Raw genomic sequence first — 23,222 nt, 5'->3', positions numbered from 1 at the left:
GCACGCTCGCTGTTTATCCAGCGCCGGCTTTGGGAGGAACAATGTCCACCGACATGGTAGAGTATGTTGCATGATTTCATGAAAGTATGATGTATTGCCACATCAGAAACGAAGATAAACAAAATACTGACGATTGTAACGCTTGACATAAAGCAAGTCAAATTTGTAGTTTTCTTATGTGTCATTAGTACTACAGAAACGTGACCCGATCTGGCAATCTTACATAGAGTGGTTACAGCAGATAAAGGACCGCAAAGCGAATCCAGAAGTCCCTTTCACCCTGCAACGACTTAATGAATAATATTGACATGAAAAATATTTTAAGGTAAAAAAATCTTACTTAGTGTTGCTTTAAATACAGTCCAAAACTGCAGTTTGTTCTGAAGCTTCAAATGTACCCATGATCAGGGCCTGAAATTAACACCCGACCACCTGCCAAATGCGGGTGAATTTTGCTATTGGCGGGTAACACTGTCAATCTACCTGCCACATTGGCAGGTAGCCAATGAGAATTGTGAGTGATTCATAGGATTTTTACATTTCAACGAAGTCCGCTGTTGCGTTTGACTTTAGCTAAAATGTGGCGGCACATTACTGGGGTAAAGAGGCCCGCTGAAACAAAACAGCCAACAAAAAGATGAGGATGAGAAAAAGAAAAGTAAAGAAGACATTTTAATACAAAGTGAACAATCGGCGGCAATGGCAAGGTTCGTGAGCGGCTGATTTATGACAGCGACTGTTGTTTCGTAACGTTCATGCGATCAGAAAGAAGATGAGGCTCTTTTTCTGACTACGTGTGCGAGTATTAAACTGTTGATGAGATGGGATGAGATAATGTAACGCGTCGCTGTTGTAGGTTAAAGTACAATGACAGTTGCACAGATGTGTGTGCGTGTGCAATGTGCATGTTGGGAGTTGGGAACCGGTGAGAAAATGTCCGGTACCCGGTAATTTTATCAGTAATAACAGTATCAATTTAGTTCATATTTAACCGTTCCTGAACGCTGTAACTAAAAGCTGTTAAGAGTAAGACCTGTACGTGACTAAATCCGCCATCAACACAGCCGCGTGTGATTTGTTTACGAGCTGCGGTAGGTCTATCTGTTGAGTATAATTTATAGCCTATACTATATATGTTGTGTGTGTGTGTGTGTGTCTGTCAAAATCAAGGAATAAAAAGATTTTTTTTTTTAAATGTATGTTATTAGAGTTATTATTACTTGACAGCACTTAAATGTGTATTCTTACAAGTTAAAGAACAATATTGTGAAATTCCTGTTTTTTTTTTTTTTTTTTACGTTTATGAGGCAAAAAAAAAATGGCTGGTAAAAAGTCTCTTTGGCAGGTGAATTTTTAAATCCACCTGCCACAGTGGCCGGTGGCCGAAAAAATTAACTTCAGGCCCTGCCCATGATGTTCAAAAAAGTATTTGAACCGAATGTTTTATAATGTCAAAAGGTTTTTGAGGCAGAGCCTAAGTGTGTATTAAGTGGCTCAGTTACCACTTTTCAGCAATCTTGCCTGGCAGCGGTGCCCAAAACGTTACCCGTTGTCTCTGCAGATTACAACCGTCTCACAGCGCATCTTTCTTCCTCCCCCCGACACACACACACACACACACACACACAAGTGAACATATGCAAGGATCCATGCAAAGCAGCAGTGGAGCTTGTGCGCTTGTGAGTGCGTTCTGCTCTCGTTTCATTTCGCAAGGCATTGTTACCCTGGTAACAGCCGCCACACAGTTTTAGTTCAGTGTCCTTAAACATGAAGAGCCCTTCACTTGGTATAGGGAAGGTGTGTTGAGGTAAATCTTTGACTGTGATGTTAGTGTGTGTTTGTCTATCTGTGAGGCATTGAAATATCGATCACGCACGTCACAGCCTACAGTACCTGTCGCTCTTTCTCACGCATCCGAGAGAAAGACAAAGTGTGTGTGTGTGAAGCCAGTTTCGCTCCTGGTTGACCTACTCTGTCAGCATCTTACCAGCACAATCATACTCAGATCAAAAGGGACAGCAACAGGATGTGTCCTCTATTAACTCTTCTGAGGAGGGATCTGAAGAGCTGCACTAGAGTGGTCTCAAGGTATACATGTGTTTATCAGTCCACCAGGAAAATACATTGTGTATAACTGGCCCTGTTTACTCCTGGTTTGGTTGATCACAAGTGGACGAGGAGGGCACATTCCCGTTTAATCCCTTGTTTTAGTGTTTTAGTCTTCAAGCACTTCTGTCCTGATTTCTTCAAGGGGAGAAATAAATGTACGGGCGGGTAAATGTTTGGGCTTTTTCAGATCTTTCGTTCCAATGGACAAAATAAGCTCACGCAATTTACACATGAACGCACACGGAGAGCAGTAGTTTTACTTTTTACTCTGCAGTCGTAAGATCAGCCGAACGATGTGAGTGTGCGTTAGAAATCATGAATGATGAGAGAACATTGTGTTTGGTACGTTTTCATCTTCATACCAAAGTTGGGTCTTCACCCGACAAAGTTAAATCCAGTCTGGCCAGCTCTTCCTATAATGTTACGCATTTAGACGGTCGTTTGTTGCTGTTCGAACGCATTTGATCACATGAGTGTTTACTAGGGCTGGCCAAAAAACACATATTTTTCGATTAATCGTTTTTTAAAATGTGGTCGACTCAAAATCGATTCTCAGTGGCCACGAATCGGTTTTTTTTTTTCCATATTCAGGCAAGCGTCAATCGCTGCAGGCGTCGATACACACTCGTGTTTTACCTGATCCTGTTTGATCAAGGTGTGTGACTGTTCTTGTTCGGACTTCACACTTCTTTATTTTTGTTTACTTCATTCAGTTGTCCTGCACCTGAGTCCAATTTGGGTGTTTTTGGATGTGCACACCAATTTTGTATATTTTTTGACTGTTCTGACTTGTCCAATTTTCAGCATCAATCTTGCATGTTGCATCAAAATCCTGTCAATTCATTGTATGCATTTAGTGTATAGTGTACCTAAAATATATTCATAATTTATTTGTATTAATTAACCACTTGTAAACTTATGTCCACTGATCTTTTTTGTAAATATATGATGTATATATGAAAAGTTCAGATGCAAAAGCCTCTAAGTGCCATTTGAAATTTTCTTCCAGAATGATAATTTTTATCAAGCTTGTATATTTAATTTTGATCTTTTCACTTAAATGGCAATGATAATTACCTATTAATTGTTATTTAAGTGAAATTACTGAACTTAAATATACAAGCTTGATAAAAATCATCATTAAAGAAGAAAATTTTAAATGGCATTTAGAGGCTTTTGCATCTGAACTCTTCATATGATTCTCTATATGATCTATATTCATTATAGTCGAATCGAGAATGGAATCAGGAATTGAGAATCGAAAATCGAATTGAGAGCTTGCGAATCGAATTTGAACATCTGCATCGATACCCAGTCCTAGTGTTTACACTGTGAACGCAATCCGGTCGAATGCATTTTTGTCAATGGTGGTCAAAAGTGGACAAAATCAAAACTTTTTAGACTCCGTTTATATCTGTATTTAGCGTCATCGACTTGTGGTGGTGATCAGTGGTGGAATGTAACGAAGTACAAATACTTAAGTAAATTTTTCACGTATACTTAAGTAGAATAAATAGTGCATACTTTTTACTTTTACTTCGTTACATTTTGCAGCAATTATTCTACTTTCTACTCCACTACATTTCTACAACTTCTGTTACTTTTTCATTACATTTTCTGATCAGTTTTTCCCCTGCCAAAACGTAATCTGACCGTCCGTCCGTTGCACGTTTGTCTCACCAGTGACGTTTGGTTGCCATAGATACATCAACCCGATCACACTAAATGCGTCTCACACGCAGTGCGTTTATCGTGCAATTTATACGCGAAAATTTGTCTGTATGTGCATAAACGCACCGTGTGTAATATACGTTTGGTTAGGATTATGGCAAGCCAAGAGGTTCAGAATTACACCATAAATGAATCGCGTTTACTGCCAAACATAGTTATTAACATATAGTAAGGATAACCATGATGTGTATATTGCCTAATTGCAAGCTTGTTTAAGAAATGGTGACAACATTTTTTTTTCCATCATTATTGAACATCATTATACTGTAGGAGTATTAGGTTGAATGAGTTAGAATTAAATGTTTTATTAATCATTAGAAAATAGACATTAAGAGAATAAATTATGCAAGTACTTTTACTTTTAATACTTAAAGTACATTTAAAATCAGGTACTTTTTACTTAAGTATGGTTGTCATTGTGTTACTTCTACTTTTACTAAAGTAAATATTTATCTGTTTATTTGTACTTTTACTTAAAGGTATAGCGGAGGATTTTCTTTTTCCGGGTGGGTAGTCTATACTATTGGTCCACCTAAGTGTCAATCATTCTGGTGATATGTTTACGTAAGGCCGTCGTAGGCTACGTGCTCATCCCTATGTAGTTTTCACTTTCAGGTGTATTATGTCGGAGTTACGGTTTCAGCCTTTCCTTTGAAAATGGCTGAGGGTCGAAAGAGAAAAACTGTTAACGAAGTTTATGATAAGAAGAGAAAGGCCGCAGAATATAGAAACAAGACCAGAGTGATTTTGGGTGAATATCACACGCTGGCGTGCGCTAAAAGCACAGGTTGGGCTTCTCACTGATGCCGCAGTCGCGAAGATTCTACTAGACAGGTAAAGTTTGTCACTCTATTTGGAGAAATCCATTTAAAATCACTAGTAAAAGTTTATGCAAGCTACTTAGCAATGCTAGCCCTGGCACGAGTCATGCACCGCATAGACACGGTAAACATCTCAATTTGTCTAAAGTAGCCTTTTGACCAAAATGGTAAATGGTATCACACTGAAATATTCTAAAATCTTGTGTGTTCATGTGTTCATATTCTAAAACCTTGTGTGTTTATTATTACACAAATGCAACAAGCTACTTCTCCATATGCAACTATGTATAAAAATAACGTATTAACAATGAGAGATATTAGGTTAAGGACCAACGTAATAGCACTGCTTATATGTTGCTATGTAACGTAATTGCGATTTGCAAAATAGTTTCCTCAGAACGTATTTCGTGTGATACAGGGTTGCACATACCATGTCTTGAGTCCTCGGTCACTCAATTGATCAGTGTAATAAGTAAATAAAACACGGAAGGGCATTTGACATGTTGTCTTTTTTATGAATATTTTTGAGTTAGTTTAGAATTTGCAACATAATTGTGCAAGGCGTAATAGACGTTCCCTCTCGGGAGCAAGAGTGTTGTGTTTGTGCATGTGCATTTTTTTTTTTAAATTGGAGAGGGCGGGTCTTCTCTAAAATTCGGAAAGATCCTCCGCTATACCTTTAAGTACTGAGATTCAGTACTTCCTCCACCACTGGTGGTAGGAAAAAAAATACAATGGAAGTCAATGGTACAGTTCTGTCTGGTTACGAACATTCTTAAAAATATCTTTCTCAAACAGATTTGGAACAACATGAGGGTAAGTAAAGTACGTTTTCATTTTGGGGTGAACTAACCCTTTAGAGGTTCTTTATGAAACCATTGATGTCATAAAGAACCTTTATTTTTAAGCTTAATCATTATCAACATTTTTCAAAAACCCAGCACTTGGGTAAGTCGCTAATAGAAAGTTGGATAAAGGGGGAGCAAACCCACACAGTGGGTGCAACTTGGCTGGAACAAACTAAAAATTGGACCAAACTTTACATCGACAGTTAAAAACCTGGCTTTGCGAGAAGCATGAAGCGCCAGTTCCAAACAGAGCTCTCATTTTTTTTTTGCATTCTTGCTTTAAATAAACATCATGCGTCTCAGGACCACACTTCTTTCCTGTTCTACTGCGTCTTTCCTTCAAACCGTCCATCCTGCCAGACACGTGTCTGTCTATTATTCCCACGCCCACGTCCTCCCAGCATGCATCAGGCCCTGTTGCAGTGAGTAACTCTATGCAAACAAACACCCCCCGCATAGCGCCACACTTCAGACTGCGTTTCGCCACTCCACAAACAGTGGGTGAACGGAGGCGGGGCCTGGGTTTTTGACGGACAGCTGCGTAGGTTGCGGTCAGGCCCAGACATGTTAAAGACCGCTGGGGCTGCAATAGAGCTCGTTGACACGCTGATTGGTGGGATGTTGTCGTTAAGTGGCGGTATATGTGTGTGTAGGTGGACGGCTCCATGTCCGACATGCTGCTCCTGTTTAGATTGGACAAGCCTAACACCCACAACATCCATGCTTGTCACTCTCCCGCTCCCACTCCGGCCACAAGGCCTCGGGAACAGGAAAAATCCCCTCCTGCGCCCCCTGTCAGCTGATAGATCAAGTCTGATTGACATCTTGTTTAAATGATTTATAGAGCAGTCTTGCTCCATTGATCAGTAGACATAAAAAAAAACACTAATCAATAGCTGGTCGTGGTGAAGAGAATGATGAGGGTTTTTTTTTTTTACCCAGGTTTACCAGTTCCTCTAAGGTCCCTAAGGTCACTCATGGAGTCATAACAACTACTTAAGCCATCAATCACATATTGAACGGCTGTTAAAAGCCCACCACAGCCAACATCACCCATCGTCTTTCTCTGCCCTGATCCCAGCTGGGATGATCTAATGGACATATACACATGATATATGACAGCCACATTTATCAGCCAATCAGTGACATGTCTGTGCTTTATGTAGGCCAATCAGAATGATTTATCAAGTCATTACTGCTCAGTTATGCATCAGCATGTGTTTTATATTCTATATTACATTCACAGTTCAAGATGAATACATGTATCGTTAGACCACACTGAGAAACAATTGGAGTAGGGTTTACTTGAAAAAAGCTTTTTTTTACTCAGAAAATTACAAAGATTTGCCAAGTAAAAACCTAAACTTATTTATCAGTAGCTTTGATTAGAAATATTTAAGTTAAATTTACTTGGAATATGGAGTTAAGCAAACTTTACAGAAAATAAGTCATTTTAATTTGGCTAGTAAAAGGTTGATTAATATCGATTTAGTTGAAATTTTCTTTGCATTGCATTTCACTAAAACAATAATCTTGAATTTTATTAGTCATTTATAGTATGTGCTTTAATTAGATCATCTAAGTAATTTATATTACATCATGTGAATGCAAAGACCTCAATACTTGGTATGGCGGTAACATTTAATGGGTCGTTTTTGTGTTTGAATGTGTCATTTTGAGCAAAAAATGTCACAAAATGGCAAGTTACTAATACTGACAACAAAAATCAATGATAAAACAGTGTAAATACAGCTGGAAACCAGTGAAAAAATTACTCAATTAATTATTCAAGGTCCAGTGCATGATGGGAACCCCAGTATCAGAAAAGTTGAGTAATTTGTACTTAATTTTTTCGAGTTGATATTTACACTTTCATTTCTACTAGTTTTTTTTTTATTCTTGCCTGAACTAACTTTTTCATGTAAATTACATTGCTTTTTTCAGTAGTATTTACTTTTTTTACAGTGCACTAATACATACTGTGTATATACAATTGTATATTTTATTTAAAATATCATGTTTACAAAAAAGAAAAAATTGTGTATCTTTAAATATACATAGTCATTTTATTTTTCATATTATTTCATATTAAAGTATTTTAAAATTTTCATTATATAATGTTGTTTTAATCGTTGTTATTTAATCAATATTATTGAATATTTGTAGCTGAATATTGTATCTCTGAAAGTGAGACAGACTAATCTCTGAAACGAACGCTGGAACTAATTAAGAACCTGCACATTGCATCTCGTTTTCGTGATCAGTCTATTAACACCTGTCTATTTACATCAGTTTAATTTGGAAAATATAAAGTGCGAGAGGCAAATCATCCTCTTATGGTGTTTTCTTTTACCTGGCACCTTATCTCCTTGGTTCAAAAACAGAGCGTGACTTTTCTCCTCAAATGCTCGAAATGCAGCGGGAGGAATTGACATCTTAACACAAAGAGCAAAATAAACAGAATAACCCTCATCGTTATAATTATCTACTGCCCTGAGGCTCAACTATGAATTATTCATTTAGTCTGTAATTAAACGCATGTGTGAGGGGTGCGGTGACAGTGCGTCGCAGGGACGTAACATTGATATGTGACGTTAAGGAAATAAATCTTTGTTTCCTGCAATCACACCGAACAGTCAGCTCCTCGCAGCAAGAGAAATCTGAATTATTGTCATTGTTCACAATTGTATTCACATACAAAAGCGCCGAATATTTATGACGACCAAGTTTCATATCTTTGCAGAATAAGCCAAGCTATTCGGGTCTTGATTGCTAATATTATGGAAAAATCGTGGTCTATTACAGGCAGACAAAAGGTCACATGGGTCTCTTTTCGTGGTTTAATGCTTTGGTTTAGTCTTCACCACACACATATACTGTATGACATAACGTCATCTCGCTCAGTCCACGGTGTCCAATACCATAACTCAGAAATATTACCATTAGTCACTGCTTTTATATTGTCCTCTATAAAAGAAAGAGTATGTGAATAGAGAGCCTATTACATTCAGACGTGTGTATGAGTGCGTGTCCAAGACCACTAATATCACGGTCTGGTCTGTACTGTAATAACATTACACTCCATTCACTTTATTACACATTACAGGGGTTGTGGTCAGATTCATTTTCGCCCTAATGGCATTTGGTGGGTTTACTAATCAGTCTCTAGGGGAAGATTGTGTCTTCTGATCTCTGAGTATCTGCGCACACACACACACACACAGCATCTGAACAAATCAAACCATCAACAACATGGCGAATCTTGCATCAGACCAGCCGAAGCATTCAAATTCTCCAGGGGCCGGTTGCACCAGCTGTGAGTAAGTTACAACTTAGCCTAGTTTTGATGAAATGGGAACCAAGTTACAACTCACACACAAATAAATATTTTGCATTGCACCATTAAACTTAGTTGAAGTATAACTCGTATAAACTTAATATTTACAAAACCCCCGATCAGGAGTTTAGGAGTGAAGTTCTTCTAAAAAAACTCGGTTCTGTTTATGTTGAAGTCTACCTCTAAAGGGATACTCCACCGTTTTTATATATTAAACTATGTTATTCCCGAAACTAAGACGAGTTAACTAAGTTGGGAGCGACTAGGCGCATATATATCTATGGACTCGGCGCAGTAATATCATCAGAACTTTTCACGAGTGATGATATTACTACGCCGAGTCAAACTGCTCCCAATCAATTGCTGTGGTGTCCCATACAATATAGTTATCCACTTTATAGTTATCCAGCTGAAAACGCTAGACGCTCTGCTGAAGACGCCGTGCTTTGAGCGCTTGAGAGCGTTTTGGCAGCGCACCACTTTTTCCGTTGAGACGTTTCGTTGCTACGATACAGAATATCCGCAGCAGTTTGAATGTTGTGACAGTTGGTCGGTGTGGTATTAGTCCCGCCCCTCCTCCACAGTGATTGGACGGCTGGGTAAAAAGTGACAGTGATGAGCACTGTGTTTTATCCAAAGCTGAACATTTTTCAACTCCCAGCGACCAGTAAAAAACGCCGGGCGCTCGGTGCGTCAGCGTGAAAAAAAACGCTCAGCGCCTCGGTACGCTCATGGCGTTTAAAAAACGCGGCGCTCCCATTGAAAACAATTGAAAACATATGCCAGGCGCGTGGAAAAACGCTTTGGTGGACACACAGCCTTAGAAAATAAAATATTTTATAGAGAAAGAATTGTGAGTAAAAAAAATAAATATTTTCCAGTAAATCATCAACAACTGAAAAAAAAAAAAAAAAACTTCTGGAATCCTGTAATTTCATTTACAAAACCTAGGATGTCTGGCCTTTGAATATATATATATATATATATATATATATATATATATATATATATATATTTCACACTGCTTCACATGTCTTTTTTGAATAGTAGGGAGTTTATAATTTAGTCAGGGCAGATGCCATATTGAATTTTACATACTATGGAAGTCAATGGGGTCCATAAACTGTTTGGTTCCCAGCATTCTCCAAAATATCAACTTTTGTGTTCAACAGGAAAGAAATTCATTCAGGTTTGGAACAAAATGAGGGTTAGTAAATGATGATTGGGTGAACTACTGTACTAACTTTAAAGTCTTTATAATGTCAAGGTCCAAAAACTCACTCATAAGGTCCAAAAACTCACAACTTCCAAAACTGTTTTATGGATTTTTTGTCAAGAATCTGCATTACCCCGACTAAGGTCTATACAGTAGTATATACTGTGCATTTTGCTAGTATTCCAGTCTAAACGTCAAGTTTAGAATCAAGTTCAATAGAATTTCAGTGGCGGTGAGTCTGGAATGGCTTAGTTTGTTCATAGAGCACCTTCCCAGTAACCACAGCGCATACCTTTACTACCCACACACCTATCTAATGAACGAGGAGGTGTTGTTAGATGATAATTGCAGCTGCATACCAAAATTAAAAAACGACGTAGCATGTCAAATCGCTCTTACATGAAACTCAAGGACCCACATACACATTTGCAATAACAACACATGCACACAAATGTATCTCGCCATGAACAATTGGAGGGCAACAAGCTCAAGGTTGAGCACCCTAGGGGCTCTTGGGTGGGTCTGAAGCTCAAGACGGCTAATGGTCTTGGCTCTAAATCTTCATTACCGATTCTACCAACAAACCCTCACAGCCCTCGGTCCAGCTGGGTCTCCCGTACAGACAGACTGGCAGACTTTAAGATGCCCAGGTGGCACAGGAAGCCCTGGAACGATGCCTAACTGAGCGGACACGCGAAATACAACACAAACGCAAACCAAAGCGCCGCTCCACCTTAGCGCAATTAGCGCAGCACACATTGCTCGGGGCGCGAGAGGAAATGAGTTTTTTTGGGGAATGCAGGAGGATTAGGTAGGCGGTGGGGGTTATGCTTGGAGGAGGAAATATAATGCATGGGATGGTAGTATGTACTCAGTAAGCTAATCTCTTGGCGCCCATATATATATATAAAAAAACTCACGCTTACCTGTCTCCATCTAGTGCTAACGCTTCCCGGCCCTCACGTCGCGTCTCTCGCGCTGTCACGCCTAATTACAGGGAAAAATGGGATGATGACAAAGCAAAATGCATTATAAAAGCGAGCTGCGCTTAAACAGGCTAATTAACTACTGTCAGCAGCCTTTTACACATGCGACAAAGCGCCGGGTTTAATGGGATTTAATTAAAATTTATCAAAAGGCAGTTCATTACAAACACTGTTTCCACATTATGAATCATACAAATTTCAACAAATAAATGTGTCACGGAAAGGACGCATAGTTATTTATGAAGTGTAATACTGGTACACACTGTGCAAGTTAGGACTGCTACTGTCGAACTATCACTGGCCGAACCGTTAAATGATCTAATGGGTTAGCCGAGTACATTTGAGATCTTACACTCACTATCTCTGCAACTCAGATGCTCAACCCAAATCTTATAGAGGTGAGGACATGCTTTAAATTCACTTTTAAAGGTACAGATCACACAAAATTCTGTTGTTACTTACACTCATGTTCAGGGCCTGCATCATGATCGATCGAGTATGCCTTGGACCCCATAGGGTAGCCATTTGTAATGCCTGATCAAAAAAAAAAAAGCAGTATAAAAACATATCATTTGCATTGGTTATTGGATAAGCTACAAGGCTAACTGCTAGTGTGCTGAGTGGCCATCTTGCAAAACAGAAGCTAACAAAAAAACCCTTTAAAAATGACTGATTTCACACCCTACAGCTTCAGTTATATAAGACTATACACTAGATACCATTTAAAAGTTTGGAGTCACCAAAGATGCATTTAATTGTACATTAGTGAAAGTATAATGTTACAAAAGATTTCGGTTTCAAATAAATGCTTTTCTTTTCAATGTTTTATATTCATTAAAGAATTCTTAAAATATGCACGCTTTCCATAAAAATATATCAAGCAGGGTTAAAAAAAAATCAGCATATCAAGGATCATGTGACCCTGAAGAATGGAGTAATAATGCTGAAAATTTAGCTTTTGCATCACAGGAATAAATTACTTTTTTAAAAAGAAAACAGTTATTTTAAACTGTAATAATATTTCACAATATTACTGTTTTATTGTATCATTGATCAAATAAATACAGCCTTAATAAGCATAAGAAACTTTTAAAAAAAAAATTAATCATGCCGATAACAAACTTATGAGCAGTAGTACATGTAAAAATGTAAAAGATGCTAATAGACATATAACAGTTCAGACGAAATAGCATCATAAATCGATTTTCTGAGTTTTCTAATCAGGCACTGGATAAAGTACGCATTACATTAAGCTAACACGTACCTCATTAAAGTAGCAGTAACCCTTTTGAAAATATCTATATTATGATACGCACATACATGTACAAAGGAAACATATATATATTCTATAGACATGAGTGACATTGAGCTGAGACGTGTTTGGCACACAGGTACTCACGGCTCGTTTTGTATTCTACTGAAATGAGGGAATGTCTGCTGGCCTTGTGCTGTGAGGACCCTGGTGTTCAGCTTACTTTGGCAGTATTGGGGTGCGCAGCCTGAGGCTTTGGAGGCCCCTGGCAGTCCGAGGTCCTGGGGCGTTGGGCCCACTGGCTCTATCCATAATCCAGCTTTGCACATGTTCCAAACCCTACAACTGACTTTCTGCTGGAACACAAAAGAGGTTTAGAAGAATGTTTTAAAGAATACTTGTCACAGATCACTGATTCATCCAGTAATGAAACGAGTGAAGTATTTATGAGTGAGTCATTGAATGGTTCATTGTTATAAAAAAGCAATTCATTCAGATTACTTAAACATTTTCAATAGGCTGCAGCAATTAGCATTTCATGGAAGCCCTAAACCGCAACGGTAAAAAAAAAGTCAGAAAAAAATCTAGTATTTCGAGATTAATCTCAAAACATATCGACTTCAATCTCGAAATATTTCGACTTTAATCTCGAAACATTTCGACTTCAATCTCAATATATTTAGACTTTAATCTCGAAATAGTTAGACTTTAATCTCGAAATAGTTAGACTTTAATCTCGAAACATTTCGACTTCAATCTCAAAACATTTAGAGTTTAATCTCGAAACATTTAGACTTCAATCTCAAAATATTTCGACTTCAATCTCGAAATATTCCGACTTCAATCTCGAAATATTCCGACTTCAATCTCGAAATATTTCGACTTTAATCTCGAAACATTTTAAACATTTCGACTTTAATCTCGAAACATTTCGACTTTAATCTCGTAACATTTCGACTGTAATCTCGTAACATTTCGACTGTAATCTCGTAACATTTCGACTTCAATCTCGAAACATTTAGACTTCAATCTCGAAATATTTAGACTTTAATCTTGAAACATTTCGACTTTAAGCTCGAAACATTTCGACTTTAATCTCGAAACATTTCGACTGTAATCTCGAAACATTTCGACTTTAATCTCGAAACATTTCGACTTTAATCTCGAAACATTTTAAACATTTTGACTTTAATCTCGAAACATTCCGACTTTAATCTCGAAACATTTCGACTTTAATCTCGAAACATTTAGACTTTAATCTCAAAACATTTAGACTTTAATCTCAAAACATTTCAACTTTAATCTCAAAAAATTTCGACTTCAATCTCAAAACATTTCGACTTCAATCTCGTAACATTTCGACTTCAATCTCGAAACATTTCGACTTCAATCTCGAAATATTTAGACTTTAATCTCGAAACATTTCGACTTTAAGCTCGAAACATTTCGACTTTAATCTCGAAACATTTCGACTTTAATCTCGAAACATTTCGACTTTAATCTCGAAACGCTTCGACTGTATTCTTAAAACAATTCAACTTCAATCTCAAAACATTTCGACTTCAATCTCGAAACATTTCGACTTTAATCTCGAAACGCTTCGACTGTATTCTTAAAACAATTCAACTTCAATCTCAAAACATTTCGACTTCAATCTCGAAACATTTCGACTTTAATCTCGAAACGCTTCGACTGTATTCTTAAAACAATTCAACTTCAATCTCAAAACATTTCGACTTCAATCTCGAAACATTTCGACTTTAATCTCGAAACGCTTCGACTGTATTCTTAAAACAATTCAACTTCAATCTCAAAACATTTCGACTTCAATCTCGAAACATTTCAACTTTAATCTCGAAACGCTAGAATTGTTTTATTCATTTTTTTACAGATTTTTTTTTCCGTAGCAGTTCAGGGCTTCCGTGACATTTTGAACAAAACCTCTGAAAAATTACGTTATTTGGTTTAGTTCAGAATCATGATCTCTGTTTGAAATGAAAAATCGTGACTCTCGATTTATCCAGAATCATGCAGGTCTAGTTATCCCACAACACATAGCAACCGACTAATTTCTCACAACTCCCGTAAAACATAAATATGCCAATAAAATGAAAGCGGCGAGCAAGTATGAGTCAGTAATGGCCGTCCTAATGAATGGTACTGGCTAGGGAAGAGAAAGGAAAAGTCATTAGTGTTTTTCACAAGTAAGAATGGAGGGAGGGTCTGACATTTGACATTCTCCTCTGTCTTACACTTTCCCTCTGTCCTGTTGTGTCCTGATGGCAGATGGATACTGCATGACAACAAGGTTATGAGGTCACAACCACACGGGGTGTGTGTGTGTGTGTGTGTGTGCGTTCCCTGGCTGCCAGTCGGGTACATGGATGAATGTGAGCATTACATGTGTCAGCAGACGGGTGACAGCACGGCATTCATTAATAAAAACAAAAAGAGTTTAGCTCCAGTAGTGCAGAAGTGGGGCTCGAAAAGGGGGCGCACGGAAAAATGGGAGGGATAGGTTTCACAGACAGGCCTGAGTGTTCAACACTGACACGGTTGTGAGCTTTCTCTATCACTCTCCCTCTCCCTTTCTTGCTCCCTGACAGAGCCAACAAAGAGCTCACACTCCAGTCTATGCTGAGGTAAGCCAGATCATAATGAAGCCGAGGTCTCAAAGGAGATTCCCTTGTGTGGCGGCAAATCTTAGTCTGTGTGTGAGGGTGTGCGTGCAGCTACACACTATGAAAGTATGTACCCCTGAATATTATGTCTCCAGAAGTGCGTTCAAACATCTTGGAGTGTTTAGTAGCTATCCAAGCTCTCTCTCTCCCTCTCTCTCCGTCTGTTCACTGTTGAAAGGACCAGGTTTTCCTATAGGCTAGTGACCTAGTAGGCCGTCACTCATTCACTGCTATACTAGTACACCAACTAGACTAGTATCAAAACCTAGAATGGAAATATAAATCCAGTGATACGTCGCCAAAAAAAAAAAAAAAAAGAGAAGTCTGTCATTTACTCTACTGTTTTAGCCCATGCAATGAAAATCAATGGCAGGGCTAAACAATTAATCTTAATAAAACCCAAATCCCGATGTGGCTCAGCGCCATCCTATGCGATTTGATAACTGCGCCGTGTTCTTTTACACGCAAGCAGCTCGTGATCTGGTGTTTTCCGCGTATCAGACTAATCTCTGCATCTGCTCTGAGTTTGGGTCGCTTATAAAGTACATTTGGGAAGGCAACATGCGCCAACCATCTTCCCACAATTTTAATGAGAAACGCTTATAAATTGGTTGTCAAAAAAGAGAAGCTTTTAAGGGCTCTCTGCGGTTTTAATAAAATATAAGCTTGATTGTGTAATATTTGAATGTGAATTAAGACAGCTGAAAATATTTGTATTGCAATTTTACAGCTTTATATAAATAAATACATAAACTAAAGTGCTGTCAAATTGAATTTTCGCATCTAACATAAAAGTTGGTTAATATATACAAATATGTCTGGGTGTGCATATATTTTATTGATTATGTATATAAATAATCATACAAAATAATAATCTATTATTATATTCTTTTCTACACAAATTTATTTAGCATCAACAACTGTTTGTGCAACCCCAAAAAAAAAAAAATTGGACCCCATTGACTTTCATTGTATATCTTTTAAAAAGGAAATTCATACAGGTTCGGAATGAAATGGAGGTGTGTAAATAAATGATGACAGAATTTTCACTTTTTGGATGAATTATCCCTTTTAAATTCAATGGACATTCAGTAATAGTATGCTTAAATGCTCAGCCTCCCTCCTGAAATATCCGTGTCTGTCAGCACACAGGACTGAAGCCCAGTTTAGTATTATAGCTGTATGTGAAAGAGACAGAGAGACACATTATACTGTTCAGGGACCCTGCACTGCCCCGGACCCTCGCGGACTGGAATGCTGAAAATGAACAAATTAGGAGTGGATGGAGGTTTACAGGGTTACAGTTAAAAGAAAAAAAAAGTGTGATCAGTTGTTTTTGGACATGCATGATTTTCCCTGCAAAGAAGGCTGGCAGCTGTGAGTGAGCAGGAGGGGGGGAGATGGGGAAAAAACAGAGCACAGTTTGGGAGAGTTTGTGCTTGTGGACGAGAGAGACCGTCCTTCAAGCATTGTTTGGAGAGAGAGGAGGAGGGGGTGGAGTGACTGAAATCAAAATGAAAAGGGAAGGAGGGGGTGTTACACAGAGACCACCTGTTTTGTTAAAGAGACATGCATATCAAAACTGTTCCCTAAAATCATTACGTGGTGGTGATGGCGCAGTGGATAAGACACATGGCTTTGGTGTGAGAGACCCAGGTTTGAATCCACTGTGAGACACCAATGTGTCCCTGCAGCGCAGTCTCATCCCAAGACGTCATATAACTGACGTCTTGGGACGTCTTTTGACCATACGTCAACATTCGCCTTTTTAGGGTACCCTTAAACGTCGGTTAGATGACGTTATCGGATTCTAACCCTACCCCAGACCTAAACCTACCCCGTCACCTAACCGACGTTAAAGGTAAAGCGTCAGTTGTATGACGGCCCGGGATCGTCATGTAACCGACGTTTAAGGGCGGATGTTGACGTATGGTCAAAAGACGTCCCAAGTAGGGTTGGGTATCAAGAATCGAGTATCGATTGGAACCGGGACTAACTTTTCGTTTTTCCCGGAATCGTTCAAAAGTTAAAATTTTAATTCCTAGTTTCGATATTCACAGTCCGCCGAGCAGAAGAAGAAACCGCTGGACAACACCAACGAAGAAGCGTCTACCGGAAGTGTTGGCATACCCGCGCGAGTCGAACATGAGTAGCTTACGTCGGCGGTCCAAAGTGTGGCTTCACTTTTCTAAAAATTAACGAAATCTCGGCAAAATGCAAAATTTGTGACAAGTATTTGTGACAGAAGGAGTATTTCCTTCAGAAAAACCTTTGGTTAGCAAGGTTAGCTAAACTTTTTTGACCCTGCCTCTTAAAAGAATCGGAATCGAGAATCGTTAGGAACCGGAATCGAAACAAGGAATCGGAATCAGAATCGTTCAAATTCAAACGATACCCAACCCTAGTCCCAAGACGTCAGTTATATGACTTCTTGGTATGAGACTGTGTTGTTAGTCCCTGAGCAAGACACTTAACCCCTAGTTGCTCCAGCGGCGTGCGACCTCTGACATATACAGCATTTGTAAGTCGCTTTGGATAAAAGCGTCAGCTAAATTAATAAAATAATAATAATAATTGCTTGCTCTGTTCTGTGATGCGCGTTCGTGACTCTCCTGTTCGAACTCGTTCATCAAAATGAACAAATCTTTTCCTGAGTCAACTCATTTCATCATTTCATTCGTTGACTGAACCAATTGACACGAAAAAAAGATTTGTTCATTTTGATGAACGAGTTCGAACAGGAGAGTCAAGAACGCGCATCACAGAACAGAGCAAGGCGAGCATTTGAGCTTATAAAACTTAAACTTTGTTATTATTTTTTTTAAATAAGCGATCGTTTCGCTTGATAAGACCCTTATTCATCGTCTGGAATCGTTTAAAGCCCTTTGAACAGTTTGCAGTTTGTACTGAAAGTGTCTTTTGGACCTTGAACCGTTTGGTTCCCATTGAAGTCCATTATATGGAGAAAATGCTGGAATGTTTTCATCAAAAACCTTAATTTCTTTTCGACTGAAGAAAGAAAGACATGGATATCTTGGATGACATTGGGGTGAGTAAATTATCAGCAAAAGTTTTTTTAAAAGTGAACTACTCCTTTAAATTGGCGTGTAACTCGTTCAATAGCATTTATGCTACAGACAGGAGTGATACCTCACAACATGTGTCAATTTGACGAGAGGTGTAATATTACTTTTCTAAGCAATCTGCCTAATGATTTACACCTGTTGGAAGACAAGCAAAAACATCCCATATATACGTACTCTGAAGGTATAGGATGTTAATCATTTCTAGAGACTACAATATCATAAGGCATCTTTAGCTCAATTCTGTGTAAAAGCCAGATTAATTGTGCCTGCTCTGAGCCACCTCAGCTTCTGGTGTAAAAGTATACAGTTAAAATTGCTGTGTAAATACACTTACGCCAGCTCTGAGCATCATTAAACCGTCAGGGTGAAGACACCTAATTGCTACTTTAGAGGGGCCTCTGTGCCACCTTTGCATTTGGCAATAGGGACTTGGCTTGGGGATATGTTTTCATTATTATGCATTCAGAAATAAAAACATTATTTGTGGATCATGATAACTGCAGGTAAGGTATTGAATGCATAAGCTTTTTAAAAAGTTTTTTAAAGGCTTTTCAGTAGTAAAACAGTAGCCTAGTATTGTGAATTATTACAATTTAAAATAACTCTTGGCTATTTTAATATAACTTGAAACTTAATTTATTCTGTGAATTCATAACTCCTCCTTCAGAATCATTCTAAGATGATGATTTGCTGCCCAGGAAACATTTATTATTGTTATCAATGTTGAAAACGGTTGTGCTGTTTAATATTTTATGGAAACCATGATACGTTTGTGAACATGATTCTTTGATGAATAGACAGTGAAATGTTTTTACTGTCACGTTTGGTCATTCCAATGCATTCTTGCTGAATAATTGTCGTTCAAAAAAAAAAAAAAAGAAAAAACACGTACTGTATACCAACCTCAAACTTTATAAACGGTACCAATCTCCATTCATGTAGGCCACTATCTGTTCGTTTTTATCCTTAAAGGAATAGTTCACCCAAAAATGTTCATTTTCTCATCACATATGAGACCTGTATACGACATATACCTGTATATAAGACATTTCTTTTTTTCTGTTGAGCAAAAAAGATGATATTTTAAAGGGGTCATGAACTGGCATTTATTGTTGTCTGAGGTCAACTTATAAAATTCGCTTGGTTTTTGCATTCAAAAACATCAAAATGAATAAGTAATAGGCTATTTTTTACCATAGCTGAAAAACGCTGGGTTTTTATGCGGGTCTCGCATTGAAGGCTTGGAAGTAAACGCCCACTGCTGTGAGTGGATGACAGTTTTGCATATTATAATGAGTTTCAACTCACCCGTTGGTGTACGTGGGGGAAATTGTTTTGAAAACGTCCAATGTTGTAAAATGGCGGAACGATTCGCCCATACATGTTCGAGGTCCGATCCCGAATCGCAGGACAATGACATCAATTGGTATCTATGTTATTTAGCTAAACGTGTAATGCATGAATCGGTGGGCGGGGCTAAACGGCCGTATTGAAGCAGGCGTTGATCATCTTCTGCGGGGGTGGTGTTTTATCCTCTTTGTCGTCATAGTTCCCCACTTTGTAAAACGAGTCGTTTGCTGGGGCTGGTGTCAATAAAAGCTTTTATTGGACTAACAAGGACGTTTTCAGTTCTGAAACTTACAGGATATTTTTATAATATGATGACCTCTTCAAGGAAAATTTGATTTCTCAGTTCATCACCCCTTTAAAGAATATTGGTAACCAGACAGGTGACGGTCGCATAGTAGGAAACAAAATACTATGGAAATCAATGTCTGAGTGAGTAATTGATGACAGAATGTTCATTTGTGGGTGAACTATCGCTTTAAGGCTGCCACCAGAAGATATGAAGGAAATGCTCAGTTCAGTTCAGCTAGGCTGAAGAGATTTAGGTACTGACCAAAACGGGACCTTAAAGTAAATCACATCACACACACTCCTGGATGGTAGACATACTGTATATATCTGCCTCCACCACGGAGATCGATAAAGCCAAGTTTGTGAGAGAGGCTCGAAAAGAAAATCACCATCTCCCGAAAACACACATTTCGAGGCAAAGCGTGACGAAACACCTTTGTCTGTCTCTGGTCCAGCTGCACAACCTAGACACACACACACACACACACACACATTCCTTCTCTGAATGCAGCATTTGGCAGTATTTGAAGCTGACACTGCTGATGTCATTTGCAGCAATGAGTCATTGGGCCCACACTCCTGCTGTGTGTACTGGGCCCCATACACACACACACACACACACACATGCACAAACTTCCAGAACTGAACATGGGCCCATCTATTTGCTTCCCTTGGCATCGGAAGTCATATATTTATGAATGTGCCCAGACAAAACAAATATCCCTCATCTCTTTTTCTCTTCTTTTCTAATTTAAACTCCATTTCTCCCTTCTCTCACTCTCTCTCCGTCGCCCTCGCCGGTTTAGCAAGCTAGCACAACTCATTGGCCCTCTGGACACACTCTATTCTGCCACTCTATTGTCGATCCGACAGCCTTTGTTGTATGGAGAAAAAGAGACCCCCGCCGTTCTTTCTGCCTCACACACACTCACACCCACACATACTACACACACATTCCACAAGCACAGAGGTCAAAGGGTGCAGCTGCCTCAATAAAGCAACGGGAGTGTGTGTGCATGTGTGTGCGCGCATCTTAAAAAGAGAGTAAGTGGGGGAGTGAGGGAGGTGGCGGATTCATTTTTACTTTTTTCCTCTTTTCTGGGCTGAAAGAGCGAGTGAGGGCGGGAGAAGAAGGGAAACGGGGCAGCTATTCTGCCGCTGAAGGACTCTTGTCATTTGGGGAATTTTTGAGAAAACTTTTCAAACTCAATTTCGAGGCTTTGTGGGGTCCGTCATTGTCTTATTGTTAGCGAGGCTGCGCGATGTCCACTCGGATAACGATTTTGTCTCGTTTTCCCGTGACATCTTTTTTCTGTGTTCATGAAAACCCACACAATTGAAGACTTTTCCTGAGAGACTTGAAAAAAAAAAAGAAGAAATCCCTCCAGACGGAGGCCGTATTGATTTTTGTTGTTGTTGTGCTATCTCAGGGTGTTGAAGTGTTAAAGCAGGGTGAGACTGACCTCAGGTCACTGGGCATCAAAACAGGTTGCTGGGCCGTGAGATGGACGGTTGGTTTAGAAACCGCATGCTAAGCAGACGCTCTAGAGGCAGTGTCCTCCTGTCCACCCTGAAAAGATAATAAATGATAATAGGGTTTAGAAACAGACAAACTTTATGTAAATATACAAAAATGACAGAAAACAAACAATAACAGATAATAAGGGGGGAGGGGAAGTAATTCTGTTGGCTTCTCAATGGGTGACCACCGTCAAATAAACCAAATGTGGGACGATTAAAAGTTTGAGTAGGACAATGTGGGACACTAAAACATACCCTGAAACTGTTATATAATGTCTATCTAAAATCTTTATTTTACATGTCATTTAAATTCAACATTACTGAGCCAAAATTTAAGGCCGAAGGCATCACGCAGATAACTATTTTAGAAACAGTTCTGACCAAGTCCAACTAAAATCCAACAAAATAAACAATGAATAAAATATAAAACAACATGAAATTAGATAGACAGTCTTAGGCTATATATTAAAACCAAAACCTTTCATATTTTTAGAAAGGATGTGAATTAAAACAACCACAGCAGACACAACAACAACGGATAAATTCTGTGAAATGAAAATTTCAATTGACCAAATTATCCATTTGTTTTCTGACAGGGAACATGGAACTAATCGCCGGTCCACATTTTGATTGACAGCTGTCAGCACCAGTGACCATGTTTACTCCTTTCTTTTTAACCATTGGATAGGGTATAAAAAACGGCTGTTGTATTTGTTTTGACGAAGCGCTGTTAAATATTGGTGAAAAACTATGCTGCAAAATAAAAAATAAAATGCTTTCTTAAAAAGGCAAAAGAACGCATTCACGTTTCTTAATATGATAATTAAAAAACAAGACTAATGAAAATGCGGGACATTTCGTCAATATGCAACGGTTGGGACAAGGGATGAAAATGCTGTGCAGCCAACGCAAAGCGGAACGGGTGGTCACTTCACTCATTCATTGTGACTAAAGTCTGAGAGTAAAATACAGTAAAAACAGTAATATTGTGATCAGTTTTATATATATATACTGATCTATAAACTACTAAACTATATAACTATAAACTATACAAATCAGTTTATATATATATAAACTGTTCAGCATCATTACTCCAGTCGTCATTGTCACATGATCATTCAGAAATCATTCTAATATGATGATTGGATGCTCAAGAAACATTTATTATTATCAACAGTTGTGCTGTTTAATAATTTTGACGAAACCAGTCAGGATTCCACTACCCATTCTTTGATGAATAAAAATTTCAACGGCATTTATTTGAAATAGAAATCTTTTGTAACTGCTACTGCTGCTTTTGATCAATTTAATGTGTCCTTGATGAATAAAAGTATCAATTTATTTTAGAGAAAAACAATCTAACTGACCCCAAACATCAGTGTGCAACAAGGAAAAATGCATTACATCCATTAAGAATTGACTGGACCTTGAAAAGTGGGTGTTTGATACCAGAATAATTCTAACATTAGTCATAAAGGATGCTATGGTATGTTTCCACGACGACGATGTACTAAAAATGTTTTTCCGCGTACAGACGACAACACTGTCAAAACGATCCGCGTTCACACGGACGTCACGGTTTTCACAAATTCACGTTTTTGTAATTTACAAAAAAATGTTGACAATAACCAGCTTTGAAACCCCCAGGCCTTCAAAACGTTATTGTCATGAAAATGAATGGCTAAAACACATAAAAAGTTTTCCGTTTTTAGTTGAAAACAGGCCTAGGTTTTCATCCAAGGAATTTAGGCCATATTTATTTGAGCCTCTACCAACTGGGACACAAGATGTGCAGAATGAAGGTCAAGTTCACCCTTGAGAGCATATTGATATTCAGTCTCTTCTGTAACCTTTACATTTATGCAATTACATAAATTGATCTACAGCGCAGTTAAAAAACACATGTGCATGAGTTCTCTGAGACTTAAACTTGTGTATTGCTACAGTACACTGTAAAAAAAAATGTTGTTTTAACTTAAAATAAGGGTACTACTGT

The sequence above is a fragment of the Pimephales promelas genome, chromosome 1 (genome assembly GCF_988280905.1).
Source record: "Pimephales promelas chromosome 1, fPimPro1.hap1.1, whole genome shotgun sequence".
Classification (NCBI taxonomy): domain Eukaryota; kingdom Metazoa; phylum Chordata; class Actinopteri; order Cypriniformes; family Leuciscidae; genus Pimephales; species Pimephales promelas.
Note: the sequence above shows the minus strand (reverse complement) of the source record.